Source organism: Pipistrellus hanaki (assembly GCF_964339955.1).
Source record: "Pipistrellus hanaki genome assembly, chromosome: 15".
Lineage (NCBI taxonomy): Eukaryota > Metazoa > Chordata > Mammalia > Chiroptera > Vespertilionidae > Pipistrellus > Pipistrellus hanaki.
Window position 1 is genome coordinate 27,710,046 of NC_140517.1, and position 26,336 is coordinate 27,736,381.

General features: G+C 44.1%; 1 protein-coding gene and 1 pseudogene across 13 annotated transcripts in view; one reads left to right on the forward strand and one right to left on the reverse strand.

Moving 5' to 3' along the window:
• ANKRD11 (ankyrin repeat domain containing 11) overlaps positions 1–26,336 on the reverse strand; it is a 258,368-nt gene that overhangs the window by 120,266 nt on the left and 111,766 nt on the right. Inside the window, exon 3 of one of the 12 annotated variants that reach the window (XM_084905682.1) lies at positions 3,579–3,636. The exons of the other annotated variants lie outside the window; for them this stretch is intronic. The gene's annotated coding sequence lies outside the window, so the exon portion shown is untranslated. The remainder of the gene's footprint in view (positions 1–3,578; positions 3,637–26,336) is intronic. 12 annotated transcript variants of the gene reach the window in all.
• Positions 107–25,539, forward strand: LOC311633848 (calponin-2-like; annotated as a pseudogene). The gene is made up of 4 exons: positions 107–259; positions 542–637; positions 24,432–24,777; positions 25,004–25,539. The product of its transcript is annotated as a calponin-2-like (transcript).

Consider the following 26,336-nt stretch of genomic DNA (forward strand, 5'->3'; position numbering starts at 1 on the left):
TAAACAAAACAACAGCTTAAAACACATGTAAAAGTAAAATGTAAGACAATAGCAGGGTACTAGGAACAGGGGCAGCTGGCAGGAGGGAGGTGGTCAGGAAGTCTGGATGGTGGCCTCCGAGTGCAGCTGGCGAAGGTTTTTTTGGATGCACTGGGTTAACAAGGAAGAGGATATCAGCAATGCGAGGTTTTTCGGGGTGCTGTTTGGAGAGAAAGGTAAAGCTGCAGCTTTGGGAATAAGAAGGAGAAACCTTGTCCCGGTAAGGCTAAGGGGAGCTTTAAAGCTCCTAAAATTGAGGTCTCATAATGGATTGGTAAACAAGAGGAATCACATCTGCTACCTCACGCTGAGCATCTCCTAACAAATAATAGACTGAGCTGAAAAGTTCTAGAGAAATGGTCAGGAGAAGCTGGATGAGCTAGCTGATGGAGGCCAAAGCGTTTCAGAGACAACCAGAAAGAAATACAAATTAGTGACCTACACCACCTAATGAGAATGGCTTGGAAATCTGAGTACCCTCCCCCACACCCCGACTTTCCAGTGGACCAGCGTGTCCAAAAAAGAGCAGATCCTGGAAGGTTCAGTGAAAAAGAAACCAGGAAAGTACAGCAGCTATGAGAGCAAGGGGCTCTTGAAAGTGTGGCCAATGTCAGCTGTTAAGGAGGGGGAAAAGACCTATTAGAAGGGATCTTGCATTTTGTGCTTATCAGAGACAACTCAACAAAAGAGGTAAGAATTTGAAGAAGAAAAAGTTTAAGTTACTTAATTTGGCATTATGTTTGTTCACAGTAATTTCCTTTGGTGTCTCCAACACACACATTATACACCCTGGTGTTTTACTTGAGATAAAACAGTAATGCTCTTAAGTTAATCATTGTCAAGTTCAAACTTATTACTTTACCAATGAATATGTATTTGCTATCTTGGTGCTACTTCACACTTAGAAGAATTGAAATTATAAATAGCAATGAGTTCACGTTTTCCCCGAGGCTACTAAGGAAAGTAAAAGCAGAAAAGCTTCTATTCCAAGGGGAACTAGTACAAAGGAAGTGGTTTCAAGGGGGGAAAAACAAAACCCAAATCCCTGATTATTTGTGGAGTAAAGCAGTATGTGTATGATACAATGTGAAGTGCATAGAATTCAGATCCAAGAAATGTAACCTCACACCATGGCTATTATCTAAATTATCTTCGTCTCTAAAGTGAGTATGAACCTGATTGCCTCAAAGGTTTTTTTGAGGCCTCATGAAGTGTTATAAAGTGTTAGACAAATGTTACTCATCCTTCTAACAGGGGAAAAAACAAAACAAAAAACAATAGCAGAAAGACTGGGAGGGGAGACATAGATGTACACTATTTTAAGGTTATTACACTATGAAAATGATACTCGGTAGATTTAAATTTAATCATATCCATAATCACACTAGATGTAAATGGTCTAAACACCCATTAAAAGGGAAAGATTGTATGTAGACTGAGTTTCTTTAAACAACTATAATTCAACAAAGAAATCCCTGCTCAACTCAGATGGACACCTGAGAGAACCATGTACTGAAACATCTAAAGGTAAGCAACCAGGAATAAACGGGGAGATGAGAAGGGAAAGCACAAACAACCCTGCAGACACAGTCCTGCAGCCTGGAGCTCAAGGCTGAGGGCAAAGGGAAGGGGAGAAACAGGGCCAGTGAGTGGCAAGGGAGCAAACTGACTGAGTAAGCAGACACCTGACAGAGCATGAAGTTCTGCCATCGGCCATCAGTGGTGTTCCAGAGAAAGAAAAGGAACCATAGAACCCTGCTTCCCCTTAACACTCCCCAAGACTATCCTCCCGTTGCCTTGAAGTTGGGTCCAGGAGCATTTTATCTATAAACTAAGAACTGTTGTGGTAGAACTGCTGTTTCCCTCTGTGTCTAATCTGCAGGAGGGGTTCTTGGGGCAGGACCTCACAAAAGTCAGGGGTTGCCATGATGATGATGATGATGATGATGGCAAAACAAATCCCACCCTCAATCACCCCTAGTGGGAATGTAAACGTGTGCAACCACTATGGAAAGCAAGCTGGCGATTCCTCAAAAAATTAAGAATAGAACTACCATACGACCCAGCAATCCCTGTCCCGGGTAGATATACCCAAAAAACTCAAAATCATGTATTCACAAAGATATATGCACCCCTACTTTCACTGCAACATTATTCACAGTGGCCAAAACATAGAAACAACCAAAGTGTACCACGATAGACGACTGGACAACCAAGATATGGTACATAGTATACACAATGGAATACTATTCAGCCATAAGAAAGGATGAAATAACATCATTTATAACAACATGGAAGGACCATTATGCTAAGTGAAATAAGTCAGTCAAAAAAAATAAGAATTATATGATTTCACTCATATGTGGGATATAAAACTGAAAATCGTGAACACAATCAGCAGTGTGGTGACTGCCAGAGAGAAGGGGGTTGGGTAAATAGGGATCCTAATATAAGGTGACAGGAGAAGATTTGGTTTTGATGGTGGGTGCACGGTGCAATATACAGATATTGTAACCTGTATGTTCATATTGACCAATGTCACCCCAAACAATATATATATATGCCTAAGCAACCAGTCAACCAGTAGCTATGATGCACACTGATCACCAAGGGGCAGACGCACAACACAGGAGTGGAAATCATAGGCATGGAAACATGGAAAAGAATGATAAATCTCAGAGAGAAGGGGGGAGGGCAGGAAGAGATTAACCAAAGATCTCATATGCAAATTAGAGGACCGGTGCATGGATTTATGCACTGGTGGGGTCCCGTGGCCTGGCCTGTGGGGATCAGGCCGAAACCGGCTCTCCAACATCCCCCAAGGGGTCCTGGATTATGAGAGGGCACAGGCCAGGCCAAGGGACCCCACCAGTGCACGAATCCGTGCACCAGGCCTCTGTTTAACTAATAAATATATTTTTTAAAAGCAATACCCAACTCTAGGCCAGTGTTTTTCAACCTTTTTTGGGCAAAGGCACACTTGTTTCATGAAAAAAATCACGAGGCACACCACCATTAGAAAATGTTAAAAAATTTAACTCTGTGCCTATATTGACTATATATAAAGTAATTCTCTTGAATAGGAATCAAATAAACACAAAGAAAGTATTTTATAATTACTTTATTATGAAATATTAAGTAAACAAAATAGTGAAAAATTATAAAATTCTTGTCTTGTCTGCATCTACGGCACACCAGGTGTGCCGCGGAACAGCGGTTGAAAAACGCTGCTCTAGGCTATCTACAAGAACTCTCTTTAATAATATAAAGTAGTTTCTACTTAAAAAAGATGGAAAGAATACAGCATAATAATACTCGTAAAAAGAGAGTAGATATTGTAAAAACCAAGTACTAGCTTGTAGGACAAAGACAATCAGAGATAAGAAAGTCATTTTGCAATAATAAAGGGGCAGATTATCAAGAGGATGTAAGTCTCAATGTTTATATCTCTAAGCAACACAGCTTCAAAATACATTAAGTAAAAACAAACTGCACAGAGAAATACAAAAAATCACATACATCCTTAGAGATTTCAATACCTTTTTCTGAATGCAGTTGTCCCTCACTAGCCTCGGGGATTATTAATTCCAGGACTCCCTGCAGATACCAAAATGCAGATACTCAAGTCCTTATATAAAAGATAGTTGTATTTGCATATAACCTACACATACGCTCCTATATACTTTTTTTTAAAATTTTAATTTCAGAGAGAAAGGGAGAGAAAAAGGGATAGGAACATCCATGATGAATGAGAGAGAATCATAGATGGGCTGAGTCTCCTACACTGCACACTGGAGATTGAGCCAGGAACCCAGGCATGTGCCCAGATCATGACCTCCCAATTCATAGGTTGTTACTCAACCACAAAGCCACACAGGCCTGGCCGCCTGTGTACTTTTAAATCATCTCTAGATTACTTGTAATCCCTAATATAATGCAGGTGCTATATAAGTAGTTGTTATACTGTATTGTTTAGGAAATAATGACAAGGGAAAAAAGTCTGTACTTGTTCAGTATAGAGCAACCATCATAGGCCTAAGTACACAGTATCCATCAGCAATTATGTAACTCTTTTCCCCAAGTATTTTCTATCCATAGTTGGTTGAATGCATGGATGCAAAACCTAAAGATGCAAAGGGCTAACTGTAAATGATAGCACAGGTACACTGAAAGTCAGTAAACATATTAATTGTCCACTGCTGAAGGGTAGTTAATAAGACTCATCAACAGGATGATGAGGTTTGAGGTAGATTTTACCCCCTTTTCATGTTTTCTATACTTTCTACATGGGTGGAAATGAAAATAAAGAAAAACAATGTTTTGTTTTGTTTTAAAGAAATTTGCAATGGCCCTCCTGGTCCATTTTCTAAGCAAAAGGAAAATAGTGAAGCACTGGCTTAGGTGCTTAGAAGATCTGTCCCTAATTCAGGAAACATATATAGAAAACCGGCAATGGGCAGGCTGTGTGAGAAACAAAGCTCTCTTGACTCTACCTCAGAACCCAGCCACAGCAGCTGATATTTGTCATCTAGAACTGTGGTCAGCAAACTGCAGCTCGAGAGCCACATGCAGTTCTTTGGGCCCTTGAGTGTGGCTCTTCCACAAAACACCACAACCTGGGCGAGTCTATTTTGAAGAAGTGGCTTTAGAAGAAGTTTAACCCTTTGCACTCCGAACCATTCTGGACATTGGCTACCAGCTACTCGATGCTACTTTGCGGCGGAAACGTGCGTTGAAATAACTCAATTCCCCGTAATCACTAATAAACTGCAATGTCCCCTGAGAGTGGACATCCGAGTGATATGCTAGAATTCCGATGTCCCCTGAGAGGGGACAGCAGAGTGCAAAGGGTTAAGTTTAAAAAATTTGCCTCTCGCCCTAGCTGGTTTGGCTCAGTGAATAGAGCATCAGCATGTGGACTGAAAGGTCCCAGGTTCGATTCCGGTCAAGGGCATGTACCTTGGTTGCGGGCACATCCCCAGTAGGGGGTGTGCAGGAGGCAGCTGATGGATGTTTCTAGCTTTCTACCCCTCTCTCTTCCTCTCTGTAAAAACTCAATTAAAAAAAAATTATATATATATATATATATATATATATATATATATTTTTTTTTTTTAATTTGCCTCTCAAAAGAAATTTCAATTGTCGTACTGTTCATATTTGGCTCTGTTGACTAATGAGTTTCCTGACCACTGACCTAGAATGCACATATTAACCGAGCTGAACCTATGGTCCAGGGCCTCCAATAAGCCCAGAGCCTGTACTTCTTAATCACCAAACTCCTGGAACAAAAAACTTCCCCCAAAGCAGCTTTTCTCTGAATACTATGTTAGAAAAAAGTAACACAGGGAACAGATTTTAACCAACTCCATTATCTAAACAAGAAAACACCCTAGCCCTGGCCAGTGTAGCTCAGTTGGTTGGACGAAATCCCATGCACCCTAAGGTTGCCAGTTCCATCTCCCTACCCATACCCCAGATTGTGTGCGGGCTTGATCCAGATTGGGGGGCATGCAGGAAAATATTATCTCTCTCTTTCTCTCAAAATCCATTTTAAAAATCTAAAAAGAAAGGAAGACACCATGGAGAGTGAACCTATACCTAACCACCACCAGTGATCTTGCTAGTGGCTGACTTCATCCAATTTAGCAAACACACTTTGATATCATTACTCCCCGCCCCCACTGATATAGCTTAAAACCACTTAATTCATAAAACACTCAATATTAACTCTGAAGAACTGTTACTCAATTATTTCAAAGTACCAAACAAGCATAAGCCCATATCCATTCCAAAAGAACTTTTCCTTGCCACCCAGCAACCACTTCCCCACCCTACCAATTATGTATTTAAAGCCAACATCATAGGATGGGTGAAGAGGAGTAAGAATGCAACAACCCATGTTGGTCTGGAAAGACTAAAACCTGACATATAAGTGTGTCATTTAAATTAGAAAAAGAACATCCCCCTAACAGCCAGAGCCATGGTGACAAGGATATGAGGTTCCTTTAGCTCTGTTACCATCCACTCAACCTCCCTCTCTCAGTCACTCCTTCTACTGCTCAAATCCATTATGCCCAAATCACAGCTTTTCTCTGTCTCCTGTCTCCACAGCAACACTGCCATTCTAATCACCATGTCTCAAGAATCTAATTGCACAAATTCCCAAGCTCCACACTCAGTGGAACCATGCCTTGAATCCTCCATCCCAGAACAGTCATGAAGATAAAGGTCTCATGCCTCCCTCACTGGGAATCCTGCACTACACCCCTTTTCCAATACCTGCTTCTGCTCACCACCTTTCAGGACTCTCCTAGGTCGCATTCCAACCTTACCAACTCTCTGCTCTAGGTCCATTCTGTTTTCCTCGCCCAAAATTCCTTTTCTAATCCCCATGGCCATTTGTTCTAATTTTACTTATTACTCAAAACCCATCCAAATGCTACTGCCTTAATGGAGCCTTTGTCAACCCCAAGCCCCAAGAGACATGGTCTCCTCCCTTCCCATTGCACACTTCCTCTCACAGGAGTTTCTGGCTGGCCTCTCTGTGAGGAATGCATCTTATTGCAGACTGTAAGTGCCTCAAGGGCAGAAGCCAGAGCTTCATACACCTATGTTCACAAGTAACACTATGCCTCATGGAATAGCATGCCTTTGGACTGTGGGAGTCCCACACAACTTTAAACTTCCATTTTTCTTCTGTAATTGGAATAATGATCACATCAGAAGGTCTTTAAGGATTAAAAGGCAAAGCAGCCGAAACCAGTTTGGCTCAATGGATAGAGCGTAGGCTTGGGGACTGAAGGGTCCTGGGTTCGATTCCGGTCAAGGGCATGTACCTTGGTTGCGGGCATATCCCCAGTGGGGGGTGTGCAAGAGGCAGCTGATCGATGACTCTCTCTCATCGATGTTTCTAGCTCTCTATCTCTCCCTTCCTCTCTGTACAAAATCAATAAAATATATTTTTTTAAAAAGGCAAAGCAGCTGCCCAATGCTGACAGACAGTAAGCATTCCAGGTGCCATTACTCTTCATCCTGAAGACCCAGCTGAATATTATACAGCATACTGTACATAACAGGTGTTAAATATTTACTGAACAGAAGGAAGTATGTCAGACAGTGAGAATTATTATCTTGATTTACATGAGTAAGTGTATAAAAAAATGTATGCCAGCCCTAGCCGGTTTGGCTCAGTGGAAGGGTTACAAGTTCAATTACAGTCAAGGTGACGTACCTTGGTTGCAGGCTCCTCCATGGCTCCATGGCCTGGGCCATGGTGGGTGCGTGCAGGAGGCAACCAATTCAATGTGTTTCAAACTGATGTTTCTCTGTCTTTCCCTATCTCTTCCACACTCTCTAAAAAGCAATGGGAAAATATCCTAGAGTGAGGATTTAAAAAAAAATGTATGCCAAAAGATTCAAAAAGAAAGTTCTTATAATAGAGACTGATTTAATTCTGAGGGTTACAAATAAAGAAAGCTCAAATACTACTGTCAAAAATGGAATTGGGTGTTGCTGACCCACAGGTGGATATGCAAACCAAACAATGCTAGCAATTCAAAGGGTTCTCTTTCACCATGTCCCAGATGTAGAGTGAGCTTCCACAGGAGCACTCAGCAGCTGTCCAATCCAGAGGTGAGAGCAATTCACAAGGTCCATAAAAGAAAACAGGAGATCTTACCTGGTTCTCTCCACAATATAGAACATACTAAAACTGCTTTCCCAACCAGGCTTCCAGGCCACTGGAAAACAAATGCCCTTGAGTCCTCCAACCCTGCCATGCCATTCTCAATAACTAAGAAATTTCTCTTAGACTGAACATAAACTGTGCACCTATGGATGAGGACAATGGGGGATGTGGAGGGGGCAGAGGGTGGGGTGGGAACCTGGTGGAGGGGGGAAGAAATGAGGAACCTTTGTAATAATATGAACAATAAAGATTGATTAAAAAAAAAAGAAAGAAAGAAATTTCTCTTAATATAGAAATACCTCTGACAGAAAATTAGGTGTACTTTCTCTTTCTCATCTCAATAAAACCTGAAAAATATCATTTTCATATACAGAAATTACAACTTATGATAAAGAGCTCCAGTAAAGATGCTTATAGGGCAGTATGTCATCATTTCATAATAAATGGCTTAAAGAGGTTATTGATATATTGAAAGAAAAGGTCCTGAGTCCTCATTTTCAATTAAAGCAAATTAGCTTTAGCATTATTAGAAAGTGTTTTTCAAGGTCTCACTATAGCCAATTCAGAGATAGCAATTTTTTAAATGATAAAATTTGAGTATGCAGAACTCCATAACTTTTAAAAAGTTCTCAAAAATGGCAACTCCTATAAAATTAAGAGGTAATATGCAAATTGATTCTCATGCCATATCACTGTCACAAGATGGCTGCCCTGTCCAGCTCCTCCCCTACCCGACCCCTGATCAGCCTCTCCCACCCCAACTGAGGGTGGGCAGCTAGCCAACCCCCCACCCCCGCCCATGGCCTCTCACCCAGGCCAGCGATGCCTCCATGTTTTCCCAGGCAGGCTGCTGGCAAGGCATTGGTCAGAGGCAAAGGTCCTTGCTGTCCCTGGCCTAGAGAGTCCAGAAAATCTCAGCACTGACTAAAGACCAAGACCGAGTGGAAAGGTCCCTGCCAGCAAGTATGGCTCAAAGTGCCAGGAGGAGGCAGAATGTTTTAAACCTGCAACCCTGGTGTCGGCACACCAAGCCTTGGGGCACACCACACCCGTGGCACCTGTGGGTGAAAGGGGGAGAGCAGGGAGCTAGGATGCAGAGCTGGGAGGAGCCTAAAGTCTTCAGGAGCAGCCAACCTGCCAAGGTTGCTATGACCTGCGCGCTCAGGCCTGGTCAAAGCCCCCACTTGCCTTCCAGGTGCGGCTAGCCCTGAGCCAGCTGGTGTTGTGCTCAGAGAAGCAACTGTCACTAGGCTCAATTAAATAAGAAAAATCAAAGAGCCGAGGTAAGTATCCTCCCAGCCCCTTCCTACGGCCCCTGGGTGAGGAGGGCTGGAGATAGGGTAACGAAAAACAGCTGCTGCTTTGCATTTTATAATGAAAAGACTCCTGCTATATATATAGAGAGGAGAGCTGATTCATTTCCAGCAACACCTGGCGTGTTCCCTGCCCCAGACCTGAAGCGTGACAGCACCTACCAAAGGTGTGTCTGCACAGCCATGCTGGCCTGGCTCCTGGAACATTGGGAACAAGTTTGAGCTGCATTGATTTTAAAAAAAAAAAAAAAAAAAAAAAAAAACAAGGTAAAGGTTGAAAAATACCCTTTTGTACTCAAATGGCGCTATAAAATGCAGATTACAGCATCTGATTTTGTCTTCTGTGTTGATTTTCAGAAAGAGCACATACAGGTTCATGGGAAAAGCAGGGGGGAAAGGGGGGGGAGGGGGGAGAGGATTCTGCTGTCCACAGCACTGAATGTTGTTTTGTTTGTTGTTATTTTTCCTTCTGTTCTTCAAGTCAGTATATGCCATTTAAACCACTTTATGGTGTTAGGTAATGAGCTCATGATTCCTCTATTAAGAGCAAGCAGCAGTGCCTTTCATATGAGTCACATACATTTAATCCATTCAAATGGAGAGAATGGTATGTGTCATTATATAAAGAACTTGGCATTATGATGCTATCAGGCTGAAGATCTTATTTATTCTGAAATTTAGAGAATGTAGAGAAATCAGGCATTGAAAATGAATGTGCATGCTTAAGTGCATGACTTTATTTTCATCCATTATGACCAAACGACCAGTCACCAGGAGGTGCATTGATGGGTCCCACAGCGCAGTGGATCTGGGGGACCTGAAATTGCGCACCCTGCCCAGGGATATGAGGCTGCATCCCCCGCCCATTGGAGCTTGATAGGGGTGGGACTGGCTGGGTCTTAGTGTTGCCCAATGGCGGTGGAGCCAGCTGGACACTTCTATTATAGAGGAAGTGCAAAAAGCATATTAAAATATTTCCTCTAATTAAATCCCTTTTAATGTGCACGGATTTCGTGCACCAGGCCACTAGTGTATAGTAATATACTTTCAGCCACTGCAATCAAGATTTTCTTTAAAAATCTATAAAATTTGAAAAAGACAAATTTTTAAACCATGTGACCAGGCTGAACTACAAGACAAGATTATAGTGAGCCCAGAGAGGCAACATAACTGAAATAATACAAAGAGAATAAGGATCTTAAAAATCTGAGATACATGATCCATTTTGAAGCAGCTTCTTAAAAGGAAGAATTATGCAAGTAAACTGGATGAGCACCAGGGAAACGCTGTTCACTGCCAGAGGAATGGGCTGGACCTCACCCAGCAACCTACCCAGGGAGTAGAGTTCATATCCCTAAAAACAAGCTAGCTATCATTCAAGAACCCAGTCTGCACTGTGGGGCTCAGTCCATTTGCTACTGGTAGCAAGATCAAAGGGCACACAAATAGTGAGCCAACACACAATTGAGGATGTGCTAATGTGTAAGCACACACCCAGAACAGATACCCAGACACACTTTAAATGGGAACCAGTTTTTAAATTTCCACAGCTGTAAGTGGGGTGTTCTCTGCCAAGGGTCCCCTATGAAAATGCATACAAATTGTGAGTTATGCAAGGGAGGAGGGGAGATAGAGACGACAACACGCACAATCAGATTCTGTAAAATGTTTAGTTATCAATAAGTATTTAGAGGTTGACATAATTTGTTCAGCTACATTTTCTCTCAGTATAGCTGTTTTCAAAGTGCTGTCCAAGAACCCTTCTCTTCTGAAACTCTTTTCATAATAACACTACCTTTTTAGCTGAGGTGATATTTATAGTGATGATGCAAAGCTCCAAATTGCTTAAGAATGTCCATGATAAAACAAAAACTGTTAATTTCATGAAATCCTAAGCCTTGAGTGAGAAGTGTGCATAAAGCATTTCTGCCATGCACCAACTACAACAATTCTCTCCAGCAAAAGCACTTTTTCAGAGAACACAAGTTTTTTTGTGAAAGAATGACTTATATGCAAACTCCAAATATTCCAATGTAGGTATTTAACAGATCATTTCTAGGAAATGAACATAACGAGTATACTAGTTCAAGAAAAACACCCGACATAATTTACTGCCAATGCTAAAATTCAAACGTTCACCAAATATTGAAAATTTAAAAAACTGCACTATGAGCAGATAGCATCTGGTAGTTTAAATGCTCTTCTAAAGAGAGAGGTGGCGACAGCAAAAAAAAAAAAAAGACTTTTCTATAATCTATCCTATATAATAAAGAGCTAATATGCCAATTAGAACAAACAGCAGAACAACTGTCCAGACGACCTTCTGAATGAAGCCAGGGCTGCAAGAGCTGGCTGAGGCTGTGAGGGCCCAGCCCCTTGCACGAATTTCAGCTACTGGGCCTCTAGTCTACACTAATAAAAGAGGAAAATGCTAATTGACCGTACTTTCACTATGCCCACAGCCTATCAGAGTGAGTATGCAAATTAACCCAAGATGGAGGTTATTTTGAATATGCAGGCGGGAGTGGTGTGAAGCCTGCTATGAGGGGAAGGAGGCAGTGGAGGGAGCTACTGGAGTGCTGCTCCAGACAAAAGCAAGGACTTGCTGGCTCCGGGCTGCTCAGGAGTGGGGACGCTGGCTTCCCGGCGGCTGGGGAGCAGTAACATGCCGGCTCCTGGGCAGCCCAGGAGCGGTAATGAGCCGGCTCTGGGCGGTGGGGAGTGGGAATGTGCTGGCTCTGGGAGGCCCAGGAGTGGGGAATGTGCCGGCTCCTGGGCACCTGAGAGTAAAGCCAGGGGCCTATTCTTGCACAAACATCAATGAGAGAGAAACATCGATCAGCTGCCTCCTGCACACCCCCTACTGGGGATGTGCCTACAACCAAGGTACATGGTCTTTACCAGAATCGAACCTGGGACCCTTCAGTCCGAAGGCCAATGCTCTATCCACTGAGCAAAACAGGTTAGGGCTCAAGTAAAAAGTTTTTTAAAGAGTTCTGAGATGATAAAGTCCAGGACCCCACCTTCCATCACAGAGCCTGTCAAGACCTCACCTGTGACAATACCCTTTCATTTGTGTATCCCACTCCCTGAACCCCACCATAAATGCTATAAACTAGATGCTAAATGTAATCTGAGCATTTCTCCCAAAGAAGTGTCGTTTTCTGGCTGTTTCCCTGGGGTAACTCCAGATGCCCAACACAGGGTTGTTCCATGTCAGAAGCACAGAGGCAGGCCTGGCCCCACCAGGTGAACTTTTCTGCTGTCTATGCTCCTTTAGGAAGAGGAGGTGTAGCCATCTCCCCCTAAGATGTGTGAAAACCAACAGGGCATGTCCAGTTGGGCAACGGGAAGGGAACTGGGTACACAAGAGGCCTATTTGCCTCGGGCTGAGGTATGACCAGGATTGTGTCCCTTTTGCTCAGCAAGGACAAGACACACTATTTCAAATTTTGCTGCCTCCTGAATGTCAAAATGCAAAGGATCCAGAATTATGTAATGGGTGTGAGAAGGAGGAGAGGCTGCAGGAAGGGCTGAGTGCACTGGTTCTAAGTCATCCCAAGTTGGCTACTAGCCAGGAACACAATCTTTCGCCTCTAGACATGTATTCCGCTGGGTAGGATTCCACCTCAGACAAGATGTGGGTGTGGGAGAATGGGGGACTGAGAAGCGACCCTGTTGCTGAATCAATGTAAAGAGCCCCCTCCCAAAAATGATCAGAAAAGGCCATGAATAAAATTAAATTATGTTTCTTCAAGAATCTGATGACATTTTAAACAGATAGAAATCTAAATCTAGGTTAAGAATTATTACTCTAGTCTCTGAAACAAAAATTAAGTGGAGTGGGCAAAGGCACATTGGCTGACACAGTGGTGTACGTTGTCCAAAGGAATCCAGTAAGGACCTCACACATCTCTGGACTCAGTGTATGGACCTTTCAGACATCCCAAGAGACTACAACCTAAGGCCATCCTTCTCACTCCCTCTCTCCCATCACCCACTCTGCAGTGTTTAAAATGTTGTGGGAACGGTTTCCATGCAAGGTGTTTCAGGTGTTCCCTAAGGTCTGCATCATTCCTGAGAAATATCCTCCTGTTACAGTCCAGGGCTTCTGGAACTAACTGGGGACACAGCACAGCACAAGCTTTGGGAGGGAATAGCCCCTCTCTTCCAGGCAGTTTCCAGAGAAGCCAGAATTGAGTTCAGAAGTCAGCAAGTGGCTTTTTTTGTTTGTTTCTCCATCAGAGAAGATTGGAGAGATGATTGAAAGTGACCTACAAGTTGCCCTTTTGTAGGTGAATGAGTCAACTGTAGAAAATCCAGATGATCATTATTCAGCATTAAAAAAAAAAAAAAAATTTAAACTGTGAAGCCATGGAAACCAGTATGAAAAGGCTTAATACTGTAGTATTCCAACCATAGGACATTTTGGAAAAGGCAAAACTACAGTAAAAAGATCAGTAGCTGCCAGGAATTAAAGGGAGGGAATGAACAGGTAGAACACAGAGGAGTTTTAGGGCAGTGAAACTATTCTGTACAATGAACTCTTAGAAATGTACACCATGGAAGGAAGGAAGGAAGGAAGGAAGGAAGGAAGGAAGGAAGGAAGGTAGGAACACCACCAAGAGTGAACCCTAACGTAAAGTGTGGACTTTGGATGATAATGTGTCAATATAGGTTCACTGATTGTAAAAAAAATATAGTACCACTCTGGTGGGGGAATGTTGATAATGGGGAAGCTTGGGGATGGGGATATGGGAAATCTTTGGACTTCTGCTCAATTTTGCTGTGAACCTAAAATTGCTCTAAAAAATTGTTTTGTTTTGTTTAGTTTAGTAATCCTCCTGCCAGAAAAACACAATGTGCAGCAGAACAGGCTCACAGTAGTTACTGGGTCAGTTCCCAGGGAGAACTGAGGTCCCAAGAGAGGGCCCCAATAAACAGAATAACTGATTTACATAACAAAGGCAATCTCTTCCCAGGCGGGGCCCCATGAGCAACAGTCTGGGTAACCAGGAACAGTCTAGATAGCACCAGGCCCTAGACCCCTCCCAGCTGGTTGCCCAGGCACCCCACCTTATGATGCCCTTCCAACCTCCAGACCTCTTGAGGTTCACAGACAAGCCCAAGTTATTTCTGCCCACCCTCATAAAGCACCTGCCACCTATTGCCGGTTTGCTCAGTGGTTAGAGCGTAGACCCACAGACCTAGAGATTATAAATTCAATTCCCGTCAAGGGCATGTACCTCGGATACAGGCTGGATCTCTGTGTGTGGGAGGCAACCAATAAATGTGTTTCTCTCATAACCATGTTTCTCTCTCCCTTCCACTCTCTCCAAAAATCAATGGTACCCTAACCAGTTTGGATCAGTGGATTGAGTGTCAGCCTGTGGACTGAAGGGTCCCGGGTCCAATTCCAGTCAAGGGCACATGCCTGGGTTGCAGATTTGATCCCCAGTGGGGGCCATGCAGGAGGCAGTCAATCAATGAGTCTCTCTCCCACTGATGTTTCCCTCTCTTTCCCTTTTCTTTCCTCTCTGAAATCAATAAAATATATATTTTTTAAATAAAAATTAAAGGAAAAATATCCTCAGGTGAGAATTTAAAAAATAGTAATAAGAAAGCACCTGCTGATTGTGCTGATACCTTGTGTGCTTCCACTAAGATAGAAAAGAAACCAAGGTGCCAAATGGACAAGAAAATGTGAAAATTAAAACTTTCTCAGACACATTATTTCTTTTTATATTGAAAAATAACATTAAAAACCATATTTTGAAGGTTATATAATGGGAAATTAATATTAAGTTTTAAAATGCAGAATATGAATTATGTACAGCATAGTCCTTACTTTATGAAAAGTATAACATTAAAAATTATTCATTCAAATGTTTAAATTTGATTGCACATTTTTAATGTTTTTATTGATTTTTTTTTTTTTTTAAGAGAGAAAGAATGCAACAGTAACATCAATGAGACAGTAACTTTCATTGGCTGTCTCATGGACATTCCCTACTAGGGATCAAGCCTGTTGCAACTCTGGCATGTGCCCTGACCAGAAATCTAACCAGCAACTACTTGGTGCATAGGACGACATTCAACCAACCAAGCCACACCAACCAGAAGGATTACACATACTTTTATTTTCTTTATATCCAACTTCATTTACTAAGTGTTATTAATTGAATCGAATCCCCCTAAAAAGATATATTGGGATCCTTCTAACCCCCAGTATCTCAGAATGTGGCCTTATTTGGAAAAAGGGTCATTGCAGATGTAGTCAAGATGAAATCATTATAGGGTGGGTCTTAACACAAATATGTCTGGTTTCCTTATAAAAAGGGTATATTTGGACACAGAGACACCGGCAGGGAGAGAATCATGTGAAGATGGAGGCAAAGATGGGACAATGCTTTATAAACCAAGGAACATCAAAAATTATCAGCAGATCAGCAGGACTGGGAGAGAGCCTGGACAGATTCTCCTCAGTACCAGCTCTGCTGACATCTTGGTCTTGGGCCTCCAGGACTGTGGGAAGATACATTTCTACTGTTAAACTGCCAGTTTGGGGGACTTCGTTATAGCAACTATGACAAGCTAATACACTTAAGTTTTGTTCAATGTGCATAAACTACTTCAATAATAGGAAAAGCTAATTGTTCTAAAAGACACTGCATAACACAACTCTTAGAATAAAGATAAGATTTTCACAGTTCATTGCACAAAAATACTACCCTTTCATCAAAAGAAAGCAATAGTCTGGCCATTATGTTTAGATACCTATACTTTATTTTAACCAGCTCTTTGTAGAAAAAAAAATGAGATTACCTTACTGATACTAGTTTATAATTAATCACCCACATAGAGACAAATAGAGACATACAAGAAACATCCCCACTAACCTTTCAACTGAATCTTCTCTTGCCTCTGAGTCATGTTTAGAGCAGGTCCTGAGGCCTCAACCCCAGGATCTCTAAATGGGCACGGCCCCAGAAGGTCACCGAGATGACTAGAACAGTAAGTAATCTTAAATGGGACCTTCACCATTAATATATGCAGAGATACTATGAACTACACAATGTGAAATGTTCCTTAATTCTTCAGGTAAAACACTTCCAAAAAATTCCTTCTGGACAAGTAAAGATAAGGCTCCTCATGGCCTAAAATGTATGAAATATCTGACATGTGCCAACTCAGACCAGCCACAAAGCAGCTTTAAAATAATCACTGTCTGGCTAAATCCTATCTGGTCTTGATGTGACTCTCAAAGAACTCAGAGCCTGACTGTCCCAACCAAGCCTAAGACCATGTCTCTAATGGTCTGGCTTCCTGGAAGGTCTGTGTGATTACAAGGAGCCAGGCTCAGTGAGGGATAGCCAGATCAGGAGAAGCCAATAAATCATAATACATAGGCAAATTGAGGCCAAAAGCTCTGTGATGGTGACCTGCTGGTGTGGCTCTGTGGTTGAGCATCGACCTATGATCCAGGAGATCTTGGTTTGATTCCTGGTCATGGCACATGTCGGGGTTGTGGGCTCAATCCCCAGGAGGCAGCTGATCAGGAATTCTGTCTCATCACTGATATCTACACTAATAAGAGACTAAGATGCAAATTGACTGTACCTTTGCATCACCCACCAGCCAATCAGGAGGGAGTGTGAAAATTAACCGAAAAGAGATGGCGGGTTAATTTGCATACACAAGCACTGAGCGGTTGGGGGTGGGGCGGGATGCAGGCGTTCCACACTTGCCCAAGCTGCTCCAGGTCTCTGGGCAGCATGGAAAGACGGAAAGGTGACTTCGGGCCAGAGTGAAAAGGCAGTGCCGGCAGCCAGGGTAAGGAAGGCCCATTCTTGCATGAATCTTCGTGCATTGGGCCTCTAGTTTCTATAATAAAAAGCTAATATGCATATAGACTAAATGGCAGAATGACCAATCACTATGACACACACTGGCCACCAGGGAGCAAATGCTCAACACAGGAGCTGCCCCTGGTGGTCAGTGCACTCCCATAGGAGGAGCGCCCATCAGCCACAAGCCAGGCCCATGGCTGGCAAGCACAGCAACGGTGGTGGTAAGCTCAGCAGGCTGGCCTGAGGGCCCCTCCCTGAGTGCAAGAATTTTGTGCACCAGGCCTCTAGTCATTGATATTTCTATCTCTCACTCTTCATTCCTCTCTAGAATCTATAAGTATATATTTTTTTTATTTAATTTTTTTAAAGCACTCCAGAAATTGACAGTTTCCAGCCCACTAATATAGAAACCAGGCAGCCTCCCTGGGAGGGATCTGGTGGATATTTATGTCACAGGGCACAGACAGGAGAAAGACTGTAAGATAACAGAGCAGAAGCAGAAACCAAACCACAGCACAGGTACGACAGGAAATCAAAGCTGGACACAATAGTTGTGGGCTGGGCATTACTGAGGGGACAAGTTGTTGTTTTTAAGATTTTTTAAATTGATTTTTATAACGAGAAAAAGGAGGGGAGAGAGAGAGAGAAGCATCAATGTGTGGGGAACATACTGATTGGTTGCCTCCTACACGACCACCATTGGGGATTGAGCCCTCAACCTGGGCATTTTCCCTGATCAAGTACCAAACCAGTAACCCTTTAGTGCCCAGGATGACACCCAACTGCGCCATACAGACAAGCTTATTTAAGGGTCCTCTAAGAAGTCCACCATTTTGATGGTGAACTATATGGGAGAAGATATTTGCCAATGACATATCTGAGAAAGGATAATATCCCAAATATATAAAATACTCACACAACTCAACAAAAGGAAGACAAATAATCCAATTTAAAAATGAGCAAAGAATGCCCTTGCTGGTTTGGCTGAGTGGATAGAGCATCAGCCTGCGGATTGAAAGGTCCTAGGTTCGATGTATCTTGGTTGCAGGCACATCCCCAGTAGGGGGTGTGCAGGAGGCAGCTGATGGATGTTTCTCTCTCATCAATGTTTCTAACTCTCTATCCCTCTCCCTTCTCTGTAAAATGAATAATATATCTATATATTTTTTAAATGAGCAAAGACATACAAATGACCAAAAGACCTGAAAAAATGTTCAAAGTCACTAATCATCAGAGAAATGCAAATTAAAACCACAATGAGGTATCACCGCACACGTGTTAGAATGGCTATCCTCCTATCTAATAAAAGAGTAACATGCAAATTAACCATCACTCACTTAAGCCACACCCATCAGCCAATCAGAGCGAGTATACAAATTAAAACCAACCAAGATGGCTGCAGCCACAGAGGGCAGTTGAGATGCTTGGGATTCCCAGGCAACTGAAGAAGCCAAGCTTTCCACACACCCTGGCCGGCCTAGGCCTCCACTCAAGGTTACAAAGTTTCAATTATAGAAGATACATAAATCCAAACAGAAATGGCTACAGCCAAGTGAGCAGGAGGCTTGGCTCCACTACAGGCTACAAGTTTCAATTGTAGAAGGTAAATAAATTCCAGATACCAGGGCCTCCACTTGGGTCGCCAGGGGGTGTGGCTGGCCTGCAAACCACCCCAGACCCCTCACCCAGGCTGCCTATGAGACCCCCCCTCCCCCGATCTAGGACACCTTTCAGGACAAACCAGCTGACCCCCACCCATGTACCAGGCCTCTATCCTGTCTAATAAAAGAGTAATATGCAGATTGACCATCACTCCAACACACAAGATGGCTGCCCCCATGTGGTCAAAGATCCTGCCCCCATGCAGACACAAGATGGCCACCACAAGATGGCCAGCAGGGGAGGACAGTTGGGAGGGACCAGGCCTGCAAGGGAAAGAAGTTGTGGGCAATCAGGCAAGCAGGGGAGGGTAGTTGGGAGGCACCAGGCCTGCAAGGAAGGGCAGTTGGAGGATATCAACCCTGTAGGAGAGGGCAGTTAGGGGTGGCCAGGTGGCAGAGGAAGGAAGTTGGGGGCAAACAGGCTGGCAGGGGAGCAGTTAGACATCAATTAGTTTGGCATGGGAGTGGTTAGGGTTGATTAGGCTGGCAGGCAAAAGCAGTTAGGGGCAATCAGGAAGGCAGGCAGGCGAGCAGTTGGGAGCCAGCAGTACTGGATTGTGAGAGGGATGTCCGACTGCCTGTTTAACATCCCTCGAGGGGTCCCAGATTGGAGAGGGTGCAGGCTGGGTTGAGGGACATCCCTCACCGCCCCAATGCACGAATTTCGTGCACCAGGCCTCTAGTCATCAATAATCAACAAAAAAGTGCTGGCGAGGATTTGAAGAAAAGGGAACACTAGTTCACTGCAGATTGGTGTAGCTACTACAGAAAGCAGTATTGAGTTTCCTCAAAAATTAAAAATAGAACTTCCATTTGACCCAGTGATCCCACTTCTAGAAATATATCCAAAAAGAAAAAAAGAAAGAAAAACACCAATAAGAAAGAATATATGCACCCCTATGTTCATAGCAGTATTAATTACAATAGTATTATTTACAACTAAAGGCCCAGTGCATGAAATTCGTGCGGGGCGGGGGGGGGGGGGGGGGGGGGGGTAAGTGTCCCTCAGCCCAGCCTGTACCCTCTCTATCTGAGACTCCTTGAGGGATGTGTGACTGCTCATTTAGGCGCGATCCGGTCTGCTGCCTCCCAACTGCTCACCTGCCTCTGCTTGATTGCCCCTAACCGCTTCTGCCTGCCAGCCTGATCGACACCTAACTGCTCCCCAGCAGGCCCAATTGCCCCTAATTGCCCTCCCCTACAGGCCTGAACCCCCCAACTGCCCTCCCCTGCAGGCCTGGTCCCCCCCCCCCAACTGTCCTCCCCTGCAGACCTGGTTCCCTCCCCCGCAAAATGCCCTCCCCTGCAGGCCTGGGTACCCCCCCCAACTGTCCTCCCCTGAAGGCCTGGGCCCCTGCCACAACTGTCCTCCCCTGCTGGCCTGGTCTCTCCCAACTGCCCTCTTCTGTTGGTCCAGTAACCCCTAACTGACATCCCTGCTGGCCTGATCTCCCACAACTGCCCTCCTCTAAAGACCTGGTCTCTCCCAGCTGCCCTCCTCTGCTGGCCCAGGCATGCCTGACTGCCCTCCCTACTGGCCTGATCACTCACAACTACCCTTCCCTGCAGGCCTGGGTCCCCCACCAACTGTCCTTCCCTGAAGGCCTGGACCCCTAAACTGCCCTCCTCTGTCTGCCTGGTAACCCCCAACTGCCCTCCCCTGCCAGCCATCTTATGGTGGCCATCTTGTGTCCACATGGGGGCGGCTATCTTGTTCTTAGAGTGACGGTCAATTTGCATATCACTCTTTTATTAGCTAGGCTAGCTAATATTTGGAAATATCCCAGGTGCCCATCGTTAAGTGAATGGATAAAAAAGCTGTGGGTCCCTAACTGGTTTAGTTCAGTGGATAGAGCATTGGCCTGTGGACTCAAGGATCCCAGGTTCTATTCCAGTCAGGGATATGTACCTGGGTTGCCGGCACATCCCCAGTAGGGGGTGTGCAGGAGGCAGCTGATCAATGTTTCTCTCATCGGTGTTTCTAGCTCTCTAGCTCTCTCCCTTCCTCTCTGTAAAAAAAAAAAACATCTATAAAATGTATTTTTTTTTTAAAAAGCTGTGGGCCTGCTGTGTGTGGCTCAGTGGTTGAGCATTGACCTATGAACCAGGAGGTCTCCGTCTGACTCCTGGTCAGGGCAATGCCAGGTTTTGGTCTTGATTCTCAATGGGGGGCATGCGGGAAGCAGCCAATCGATGATTTTCTCTCATTATTGATGTTTCTATCTCTCTCCTCCTCTCCCTTTCTCTCTGAAATCAATAAAAATATTTTTTTTAAACTGTGGGACATAGTGGAATACTATACCACTATAAAAAAGAGGGATCTCCTACTCTTTGGGACAGCATGGATGAACCTGGAGACTCTTATGCTAATTGAAATAAAGTACATCTGAGAAAGACAAATATCACATGATCTCACTTATTTGTACAATCTAATGAATTAAATGAACTGACCAACAAAATAAGACCCAAAGTATGGAGGCATGGAACAGACCTAATTGTGGGGGTGGGGGGAGACAAGGAAAGAGAAACCAAAGAACTTATATGCATAGGACAAGGACAATAGGATAGTGAAGACCTGGGGGTGGGTAGCGGCTAGGGAGGAGGGATTTGGGAGATACCTGTAAAAGTATAATATTTTTCTAAAAAGAAGTCAACAATCTAGCACAATGCCATGCACGCCTCTTGGGCAAGAGGCTGCCAACAACCCCTGGAGGCTTGAGTATGGGAGTCAGGGGCCAAGTGTGGGAGTCAGGTGTCTTTTCAGACAACTCTGCCCAAGCACTGAGTCTTGAGTAAAAACCTCTGACACTACCAACCTCCATAACTAAAAAAAATGGAACTGTGGGAAGGGAAACAAAGACAAGAAAAACACTGACTTCACTGAAAAATGTAGAAACCTTTTATGGCTCCCATGTAAAACTTTTTATATTAAAGGATTACTATCAAGAAAATTTTGTTTTGTTTTTCTGATATCCTTCAGAAAATTCAGGATATTTTCAAGGGTCTGGTGCAAAAGAGAAGAAAATGAAAAGTATAGTCCTACAAGATGCCAACAAGCAATTTTAAAGCCAATGTGACCCACCCTGGGATCATGACCCTCCCAGGAGAAGTTCTGAGCATGAGATACTGATCATTACTAGAGACTTCACCCCAAAGAGGTGTTTTTAAGAGTGCAGAAACCAATTCCATGCTCTCTTCTTCCAACCTCACAGGTTGTTCTGAGGATCCAAGACTTCATGTATCCACATGGATGGAGATTTGGTTTTCAAAATACTCCCCAATAAGAGGGCTCTATCTAAATACATTGCTGACTTCTGATTGACCTTTCTTTTCTCTGGAATGGGTAATGTGGGAACAGTAGCAATAGAGTGGTAACCACAGATCATAAGTGAAGTTTGTTGTTTTAGGTAAACCTATAGTCAAACTTCAAAAAAGAAACACCTGTTAGTCTCTCCTGTCTGTACCTCACCTCAGGATCACAGTCAAGACCACAGCCCAAGGTCACTCTCACATGCTCTCCTGCACAATCACCCACTGATTAACATAGAGACTGCTGGGGCAAAAGGGGAGGAAAACCTTAAAATGTCTCCCTTTTAATATTTCTCTATGGTTATTGCTAAGCAATTTTCAGAGTAGTTTCTCCCCCAGAATCTGTTATCTCAAACAATTTTCACTACCTTATCATACAATAGATCAGAGGCCGGGTGCACGGATTTATGCACTGGTGGGGGGCATGGCCTGCGGAGATCGGCCTGCTGTGGGAGTGCTGCTCATTCCGTTCAGTCAAGCAGCTATGGACCCACCCTCTGAGACATAATGGCAGAGGCACACGCTTCATACCACTAGAGCACAGCCTCACCAACACTACACACAGGGGAGGGTGGACCCAATAAAAAACCACCCAATGTGCTTCTGGACTTACAGGCAGTCCTACAGGAGAAACAAAAGTCTGCAGCCCTCAGAAGGGCATGATACAAAGGCACCACCATGAGCAATGGAAATAAGATAGCTGTAGTGAAGAAATCAGGTGAGCCCTTGGTGCTTAGAGTCTTAGGGTCTTGGGAGAGAGGGGGACACAGAAAATAGCAAAGGACAGCACAGGGGCAGGAGAGCAGATGTGGTATCTGCAGGGATGACTTCTTCAAAGAAGCTAGGCCTAAGTGCCTTCCCAAAGCTCACAGCACTAGCACCAGGCTATTGAGGATTCAGTATGCTATGTAGAGAGGCAGAAGCAAAATGCAAAAGAGGAGAGGTGGGAGACTCTGAAACTCACAGCCCAGGGGAGAACATGAAAGAAAAGGGCAACGAAGGGAACCCTGAGAAACATCAGCACATTTGGGGGGGAGGGGGGGGGGGGGACTAAAGAGAGCAGATGGCAGAAACTAATAAAAAATATAATTTGGCCGAAACCGGTTTGGCTCAATGGATAGAGCAGGGGTCTTCAAACTACGGCCCGCGGGCCACATGCAGCCCCCAGGGGAGTCTGATCCTGCCCGCCAGGTTTTTTGGGCAGTGAGCGCAGCCAAGGTGTTACAGTAGGAATTAGTAGTTCATATAGTCCGGCCCTCCAGCTCTCTGAGGGACCATGATCTGGCCCCCACTTTAAAAAGTTTGAGGACCCCTGGGATAGAGCATCGGCTTGGGGACTGAAGGGTCCCGGGTTCGATTCCGGTCAAGGGCATGTACCTTGGTTGCGGGCATATCCCCAGTAGGGGGTGTGCAAGAGGCGGCTGATCGATGACTCTCTCTCATCGATGTTTCTAACTCTCTATCTCTCTCCCTTCCTCTCTATACAAGATCAATAAAATATATTTTAAAAAATCAATAAAATATATATATTTTTAAATATATATATAATTTGGTCACAGAGATTTGAAGAAAGAGAGCAAGAATGAAGCTCAGGAAACCCAGCAGAGCTAAGGAATTCAGGGTGTGTTTTCCACCAGCCATTATCCTAACCCCAAGGGCAAAGGCACCCAGCTCACCAATGTTAGGGCCACTGGAAAACACATGAAGAGTAAGAAATTAACTCCTTTGTTCAAACAATAAAACTCCATCTTCCATTTAACTTTTTTTTTTTAATGGCTCAAATAAATTATTGGGTCAAGAATAAGGATGCTGATAACTATGTGGGAAGTCATGGCTGCCCTTACTCAGCTATAGATTCAAGCAGTGGTGCTGCTATCTTTAAAGTCAATCCCGGACAGGGAGCCACTGGCATATGTGTGACCACAGATGAAGAAAGGGAAGAAGCCACAGCCATAGCTGGCAGGACTCTGAGGGTGTTACACTATTTGAAGAATACTGGTATACACAGTCATCAAACCAATGCTGAGTGAGTTACCAGCTGAGACACCTCATTCCTTCTCCCTTAGAATCCCTTTTGACCAACACCACAGAGCTTTACTGAGCTTCTCCTATAGCAGCAAGCTCTGGCAAGGCCAGAGGAAAGTAGGCCCTCAGGACATAGACTGTATTATATAAATGAAACAAACCACTAACTCAGCAAGCCTTTCATGTTTACTTAAGTCTCAGGCTGTCATATAAACAGACAAGAGGAAAAACAGTGTAAAAAGGTCAGCTATGTAGGTAAGCCATCTGACTGGGCAGAAAAGGCTAGGATCAGGAGCTAGTTCCCTGGAAAACAGAGAAGGAAAGGATGGCAGGTGGGAGGCCTTTAGAAAATAGGCTATGCCAAATGAATAAACTCCTAGAAATATACAATCCTCCAAGACTAAATCAAGACACAGAAAATCTAAACAGACCAATTACAATAAAAGAAATCAAAGCAGTAACCAAAAACTCCCAATAGGCACCCAGCTGGCCATCCATGCCGCCGTCACCACCAGCTCCACATAGTTTAACAAGGGGCCTTTAGCTTTCAGCCAAGGTCAAGAACCGACACCTGTCCAAATATGACCCTCAAAAGGAGGCAGAATTCTGCAGCTGGATCAAAGGACTCATAGGCCTATCAGTCCTAACTTCCAGAAGGGTATGAAGGATATTATTATCCTTTGCATACTACTCATGAATAAGCTGCAGCCAGGCTATCTCCCCAATATAACTACTCCATGCAAAACTAACACCATGCAGAAAACCTCTCCAACTTCATCAAGGCCATGGTCAGTTACAGCATAAACTCCGTGGTCCTGATTGAATCCAATAACCTATTTGAGAGTGGAAAATGACACAGGTGCAGGTCTCTCTTCTGGCTCTAACACAGCGTTCTCTACCTGTGGGTCATGACCCCTTTGGGGGTCAAACGACCCCTTCACAGGGGTCGCCTAAGACATCCTGCATATCATATGTTTACATTACGATTCATAACAGTACCAAAATTAGTTATGAAGTAGCAATGAAAATAATTTTATGGTTGGGGGTCACCACAACATGAGGAAATGTATTAAAGGGTCATGGCATTAGGAAGGTTGAGAACCACTGCTCTCACAGTAAAAGCCAAGACAAAGGGGCTGCAGAGTAGCATAAACGTTGGCATCAAGTACTCAAAGAAGCAGGAGCAGAATTACAGTAACACCACCATGAAAGCAGACCAGGCTCCAAATGAGCACCAACAAGAGTGCTAGCCAGTCAGGCATGACAGCATATGGCATGAGAAAGCATCTGTACAACTCCAAGAACCATATCCTGCCATCCATGCACCACTCAACAATCAGCCTGCAAATGGACATCAACAAATATGCTAGGCTGGTGAGCATGACAGCTCCCGGGACCAGGGCAACACATCTATGATACCAAGCTAGTGGCCAAAAAGTGTGACAACTCCTCCATGTCTCTGCACATGGGCTACATGCAAGGAGCCAACCAGATTGACCAGGTCTTTGGCCTGCACTGGCAGTTATACAACCCCAAGTAGTGCCCTAAAGGCGCAGGGGCTGGCTGGGTTCCAGGGTCAACTGGCAACTGCCCAAGTCCAGGGAAGGTCCTGGAGTACCCCCTCCTATTACCAAGAGAAGGCAGGCTACTGAGCCCCCTTTGTAGATGTCACCCCACATCATTGCCCTATCTGAAATTTCAGGGCTTTCGGAATTTTCATCCTCTTTTTCTTTATGCTCAAGTGCTTTCCAGCTGAGGGTCTGTGAAGGCCAGGACCAAATGCATGTAGTGCGGGAGTCCCTGCCAAAGCATATCTAAGTAGCAAATATCCCAGCAGGCTTTGAGACAAACTGGAGGACTGGGTAATGACACCTGTGCACGGAGGGAAACTGGCCCCAAATGTCTTCCAGTTGCTTCTGTAACCCTACCCTTTTCTCTTGATTGCTTTGTGGTTTCTGTACCCACAGAGCATTCAGCAGTTTTAACAAAAGTCATTTGATTTTTTTAAGGGGAATAGGGTGAGGGATGTGGAGGGGGTTGCTGGGAAGGAAGTCACCCAGGAGAGGGCCGAGCCATAGTCCCCAGATATTTTAGGCATCATGAAGGACTACATTTTTTCAGGAGCCTTCCAAGGGCCCAGTGAGGAAACCGAGTCCCAAATAGGAAAATGGAGTTCTGAGTGGTTGATGCAAAACTGGACCCCCACTTCCATATTTGTTCCCTCTCCATCAGCCAAGCACTGCACAGGGACACCATACCAAGAGGCACTCCCTGGGATCAGGAGATAATGTGAAATACCAATGGCAGATCAAAGGCAATAAAATCTAGAAAACGAAGTCAGCCATGTAGATAAAGATCTGTACTCACAGCCTCCCACAGTCACATCAAAATTACAAGTAAAATACAGAACCACCACTATTCAAAAACACCTGAAAGCTGACTAGAAATC